The sequence below is a fragment of the Nicotiana tabacum genome, chromosome 19, assembly GCF_000715075.1.
Source record: "Nicotiana tabacum cultivar K326 chromosome 19, ASM71507v2, whole genome shotgun sequence".
NCBI lineage: Eukaryota > Viridiplantae > Streptophyta > Magnoliopsida > Solanales > Solanaceae > Nicotiana > Nicotiana tabacum.
Genome location: NC_134098.1, coordinates 57,831,444 through 57,838,770, shown reverse-complemented (window position 1 = coordinate 57,838,770; position 7,327 = coordinate 57,831,444).

The window sequence follows — 7,327 nt, the reverse complement described above, 5'->3', positions numbered from 1 at the left end:
CTTGACTATAGTTGATGACTTTTCCAGAATGACATGGATCTACTTGTTAAAATTGAAATCTAATGTGTGTGTTGTTATTTAGTATTTTTTGAGTTTTGTTCAAACACAATTCAACAAAATAGTTAAGGCAATTAGAACAGACAATGGCACAGAATTTGTTAATACTATTTACAGTGATCTGTTCAAGAAATTAGGTATTATACATCAGATGACCTGTGTTTATACTCCTCAACAAAATGGAGTAGCTGCGAAAAAGTATAAATACATCTTAGAGGTTACTAGAGCTATCAGATTTCAAGCCAATATCCTCATCAAATTCTGGGGTCACTGTGTTCTAGCAGTTGTGTATATAATTAACAGGCCACCTTCATCAGTTATATGTGTTTTACCTTATGAAAAATTATATAAAAGGAAACCTTCACTCAATCATCTAAGAATACTAGGTTGCATGTGTTATGCCAAAATTATACAGGAAACTGACAAACTTAAACCAAGGTCCAAACCTGCAGTATTAATGGGTTACTCGGAGGTGCAAAAAGGCTATATATTATATGATCTATCTAGCCATTCATTCTTTGTAAACAGAGATGTTATTTTCAGGGAAGATGTTTTTCCCTTCAGGAAAACTACTACATCTTCACCTCTTATATTCCTGACTAAACTACCTCAACCTATTCTAGATAACAGGCAATTAGAAGGTTAGAATCAGCCTGTGTTTCATTCTCAAACTCCAAACACTGAAATCTATGATGCTAACTATACAAATAATGAAATATATCAAATGAACTCTGATATACAAGAAAGCACAGAAGCATTACATAATATTCTAACTACTACAAAAACAATTGACTCACATACAGAAGATAGTCTACAACAGAATCAATTTTCACTTGATCTTCCTACAGTCTCAGTTGAAACTCAACAGGCTCAACAGATAACTGCTACTAGAAGATCTGATAGAGAAAAACACCCTCCTATATGGATGAAGGATTTTGTCTCCTTAAATGTTCATCATGATGCCACCTATCCTATCTCCAATTACATGTATTATGAGAATATTTCATCTAAATATAAAGTCTACATCTCTACATTCTCTTCAACAACAGAACCTAACTCTTATGCAGAAACACTTAGAGATCCTAAATATGTTGATGCAATGAAATCTGAAATTGAGGCTCTTGAAAGCAACCATACCTGGGAAGTTGTTTCTCTACCAGAATGAAAAACCCCTATAGGATGTAAATGGATTTACAAAATCAAGTATAAAGCTATAGGAGAAATAGAAAGATTCAAGGCTAGACTTGTAGCCAAAGGCTACAGTCAAAGGAAGGTATAGATTACCAGGAGACTTTCTCTCCAGTTGTAAAAATGGTGACAGTTAGGATTGTCTTAGCGATTGCAGCCTCCAGAAAATGACATGTACACAAAATGGATGTCTACAATGCTTTTCTACAAGGTGATCTCCATGATAAAATCGATATATGTAACGACCCGACTAGTCATTTCGAGTATTACAACACAGTTTTCTCATTTATATCTCAAATTATACTTTACAGTTGTTGTTTGAATTGCCAGGGTAATTGGTTCGGGTCCAGTGAGATTTTGGAATGAATTGGAACATCTAGTTCCAAGGTTTAAAGCTTAAGTTAAAATAGTGACCGGATGTCGATTCTTCAATAATATATGGTATCACATTAAGCAAATGAGCTCCAAATTCAATTTTTATTGAAGTATTAGATCCGTATTGAAATTACGGAGCCATAGCAAAAAGAATCATTAAATTCGGACATCGTATGAGAGAGTTATGCCTATTTTCGTGTCTGGAACGATTTTTCCGTCGCCGCGAGCGCCCAGGGTAGCGTGGGGCGCTAGCCCTGGCGCTGGGAATTTTGGGATACTGGAAACTGCGCCACAAGCAGCGCCCCACACTACCTGTGATGCGCGAAACAACTGAGAGTTTATAAAACGAGATTCTTGTCATTTTTACTTATTTTTGAGTTTATGGAGCTCGGTTTAGGCGATTTTTGGGCGATTTTCATCGGAAAACATTGGGGTAAATGTTCCTTATCCTATATTAATTATATTTTATGATTCCATATTCATTTACATCATGAATCCATGAATTTATGGAAGAAAAATTAGATTTTTATAAAATCTTCCAAAAATATAAAATGAAGATTTGAATGTCAATCCGATGTCGGAATTTGATAATTTTTATATGGTTGGACTCGTATCGGAACGGGTGTTCAGATTTTATAACTTTTGTCGGTTTCCGAGATGTGGGTCCCATGGGCTATTTTTGAGCTAAATTTTGGATTTTTATGAAAAATTAGTATTTTCATATGGAATTGATTCCTATACCTCGTGTTGATTGTATCGAATTATTTTGACTAAGATTCGAGGTGTTCGGAGGCCGAATCACGAGGAAAAGGTTTATTGGAATAAAGAATTTGTTTGGATTGAGGTAAGTAACTCTTCTAATCTTGGAGTTGAGGGTATGAACCCTGAATATATGTATTTTGTGAATTGTTGGGAGGTGGCGCACATGCTAGGTGACGGGCGTGTGAGCGTGCACTATAGAAATTGTGACATAATTGTTTATGTGGAATGTTATAGTTAAATAACCTTGGTATTTTCCATGCGATTTTATGTGTTAAAGAAATTGAGCTGAAAAGCATATTACAAATCATGTTGAGGCTATGTGCCAGTATTATTAGGACCCACAGAGGTCATATTGCTGTGAATTATTGTGTTAAATTAAAAATTCATACTCAGTCATATTCATTTCATTGCATATCACAACTCAGTTTTATGACTCTATTTTGATGCATAAAAATATTTTGGGCCGAATGCCCTGTTTTACTGAGATGCCCGAGTGGCTTGAGAGGTTTATGACTGAGTGAGGCCAAGGGCCTGATTTATGTTTCATATTCATGGGATCGGGCTGCATGCCGCAGCATGTTGCATATTTATGGGATCGAGCTGCACGCCGCAGCATGTTGCATATTCATGGGATCGGGCTGCACGCCGCAGCATGTTTGATATCGGCCGAGGGCCTGTTTGTGAGGATGAGTGTGGATCGGGGCTACCCGCCTGCAGCATACCTGAGTGAGGCCGAGGGCCTGAATTGTGAGGATGAGTATGGATCGGGGCTGCCCGCCTGCAGCATACTTTATTATTATCGCACGTGAGTTGTCCGTGCAGATTATAGCGCTTGGGATGAAGGATCCCCTCCGGAGTCTGTACACACCCCTAGTGAGCGCAGGTACCTACTGAGTACCGAGTACCGAGTGCTGAGTGACTGGGAGGCATGAGTGATTGTGAGGTATGCCCGAATGGCAAGAGTGATTGTGAGGTATGCCCGAGTGGCAAGAGTGATTGTGAGGTATGCCCGAGTGGCACAAGTGACTGTGAGATTTTTGCCTGAGGGGATGTATATGAGTGATATTCTTCCTGAGGGGCTGTTTATGATTTTATCATTGAGTTGCATCGCATTGGCATGCACACATGACATACAGGCATAGAGATGTATTTTTCCTCATGCTGTACAACATCACATCATTCATGATTTCTCACACATTTTTGACAGATGGGCATAGTGATGCATTTATTTTACACTGGTTATCCGGAAGGAAAATGAAACATCTTATTTATTATTGACAAGATTTTGGGAGAAATTTATTGTTTTCAAACTATTTATATTATTGGAAACTTCGGCAAACGATTTGGGTTTTCACTGAGATAATTGAAAGGAAGAACTATAATTTTTGAAATCATTATTTGGCTGAGTATTTTATCCCTAAGTTATTTCTGGTATTATTTGCTTTATGTTGTTATGGATTATTGTGTACTATTGGTTGTGTACCCGACCTTGGTAGAAACTCATCACTACTTTCAACATACGGCTAGGTTTGTTACTTACTCAGTACATGGGGTCGGTTGTACTGATACTATACTTCTGCACATTGCGTGCAGATGTTGACTGTTGTTGTTGCTGTGCTCGATGGTTGCGGGACTTGAAGATGTACCTGCATTCCTGTTGTAGCTGCCTCTTGTTCAGGGTAGCCTTAGATTTATAAAAGCTCTGTTTATATATTATTCAAATAGACTATGTATTTATTTCATTTCCGCTTTGTATACTCTATTCTTAGAAGCTCATGATTTGTTCTACCAGTTCTTGGGGAGATGTATCAGTTTTAGATAATTTCTTTTAATTAATTTTATTGGAATTGGATAGTTGAAAATTGGCTTACCTAACGGGTTGGGTTAGGTACCATCACGACTAGTGGGATTTTGGGTCGTGACAATATAGATCTTCCACAAAGATTTAAGAGTCAGGGGGAGTATAAACCAGTATGTAGACTCAAAAAATCCTTGTATGGGCTTAAGCAAGTACCAAGACAATGGAATGCAAAGCTGACAGAAGCCTTACTAAAGTTCCAGTTTATTCAGAGTCCATTCGATCATTCCATATTTGTAAAGAAAACTGACAGTGGAACTATTGTAGTGCTAGTTTATGTAGATGATATGCTTTTAGCAGGAGACAACCTAAAACTGGTGCAAGACACTAAAGCAGCTCTACAGCAAACCTTCAAAATGAAGGATTTAGGGGAACTAAAATATTTTTTTGGGATAGAATTTGCAAGATCAAAACAAGGAATTCTGATGCATCAGAGAAAATACTCCTTGGAACTTATATCAGAACTTGGATTAGCAGCATCTAAACCTATCAATACACTTATTGACACAAGCATAAAGCTCACTACAAGAGAGTTTGATGAACACTTCTCCAAAACTAATCTGGCAGAAGATGAACTACTAGCATACCAAGGCAGGTATCAAAGACTCATAGGTAAACTACTATACTTAATAGTTACTAGGTCTGATATATCTTTCAGTGTTCGGACACTCAGTCAATATCTACAACAGCCAAAAAAACCCACATGGAAGCTGCATTAAGAATTGTTAGATATATCAAGAGTCAACCAGGACAAGGCATTCTATTGTCTAGCAACAACAATGAAACAGTTACAGCCTTTTGTGATGCTGATTGGGTAGCTTGTCCACACACCAGGAAGTCAATCACATGGTATTTGATCGAGGTAGGTGATTCACTAGTCTCATGGAATTCCAAGAAACAAAGTATAATATCCAGAAGCTCTGCTGAAGTAGAATACAGGAGCCTAGCATCTACTGTTGCTGAGTTAACATGGTTACTAGGGTTAATGAAAGAGATTGATGTAAAAATTGATCAGCCAGTTACTATTTTTTGCGACAACAAAGTTGCTATTCAAATGCCAGCCAACCCAGTCTATCATGAAAGAACAAAACATATAGAGATTGACTGCCATTTCATAAGAGAAAAGATTCAACAAGGCATGGTAAAAACTGAGTACATTCCTACAAAAGAGCAGCCTGCAGATATGTTTACAAAAGGATTGAACAGAGTGTGCAATATCAGTATTTGAGCTCCAAGCTAGGGATGTTAAATGTCTTTATGCCCCTAGCTTGGGGGGAGTGTTGAGAAAAATATCACTTAACCAATGAGGGCACTTTAGTCATTTCACCCTAAGTTAGTTATTCTGTTAATTGTCAGGGATTAAGTTAGTTAGGTAGTTAATCTCACTTAGCATAATTTAGCTCACTAATATATATTCATATGTATTCGCCATATCAGACTAACTTTCAATAACGAAGACTTATCTTTTCTCTCTCTCTCTACCTTCTCTCTATCAAGTTGCTCCTACTTCTCTCTGCTCCTTCATTCTCTTGTTCTTAATTTTATCTTCTGTACTTCAAATTTGAGCATACACACTGTTTTGATGTCACATAAAGAAATTTTCATACTCGATTTGGACATGAATATTAGGTTATAATAGCACATGTAAATTTATTAAGAAGTATAGAGAAAAAGTTTCTCTTTTAAGAAAATGACACATTTTTCGGAATAAAAGGCATAAAACAAAGAGAAGGATATTAATTTCGATATATAGAGTTTAGATAACCCTTTTCGACTCTGTCACCTAACCACTTGAAGGATCAAAATATCCTTTTACTATCACATTTTGCTACATTTTATTAAATACTAAAAGTTATAAAAAAACTACGACTTTATAGTATTCTTTTATGTAATTTAAATATATAAATCTCACTTAAAATGAAAACGAATTGATCTTCGAATTAAATTGAAAACTAAATAATTTATTGACCCTCATACTTCAAAGTCCGAACACCACCATTCTTTTAGAATGGAACGAGGTATTGTATTTTGCATCGAAACGTTTTAAATTTCAAAATTTTAATAAAATTATAGTACTTGCAAAAGTACGTCAAGCCTTTTAAAATGCCAATAACAAAACAAAGCGATACACAGTTTTGGATAGGGGGACACCTCTCCCCCCTATATTTAAACTTGAAAGAAAAAGGCCAAAGTTGGCTTCAGTTTCTATTTGAGCACTTCAACTAAGGTCATTACCTATTGAATACTTAAACTCTAACAAAAATGTACCTATTGAACACGAATGCTGACATGACATAGTATGTGAAATCACACCCTCTTTTGAGAGCGTGGAAAGGAAAAGCAAAGAAAATAATTTTTTAAATTTTAGATTTTTATCTTCTCTCCTAAATTTAAATTTTGAGTTTAATTAGGAAATAATTTTTTGTTGTCATCACCTTTAGGACAGCTCTCCCGATAACCACGACCTCCGACACCAACTCCATCTCCTTTGATTTGGAGTTCTAATTTCATTTTAAAGTTGGATTCCTTCACTGAATTGATTTTATTCATCGTTTTTGCTACCTAAGAATCTAATTTGAGGAGAAAATTTTGACTTCCATTGGAGCATCGAGCTTGAATTAAAAAAAAAAATAGATCTGAAAATTCTGAGTAAAAATCAATTGGTTGTTATAGATTCTAGCCGGAAACATTTGTTAGAATCTGAATCTAAAGTTTGAGTGCATTTTTGAGCTGGTTCGAATTGGATTCTTGGGTCAAATATTTCAGAGCTGCTCGACGAGGAAGATGACCTGGGTTTCCTTAAGTTCGAGTCTGTTTGATCAAATTAATTACTGAATTTTGTTCTAATTGTCATTCAGAGTCTATAGTTACATTTGAGTTCGATTGGAGATGTATAGGTCGAGATCGGATTAACAGAAACCTAAGCAAATTTGAAGAACACAAACTCAGTTTATTTTAATTTGTTATTGATTTGTTCGGATAATTTGTGGTTGCTTCTACTCATTATTTGGAGAAGATGGGGCAGGAAAAATTTGGCCAGTGAGGAGTTGGGGATGACGGCGGTAAGGACTGCGCAGGGTTGGGGAC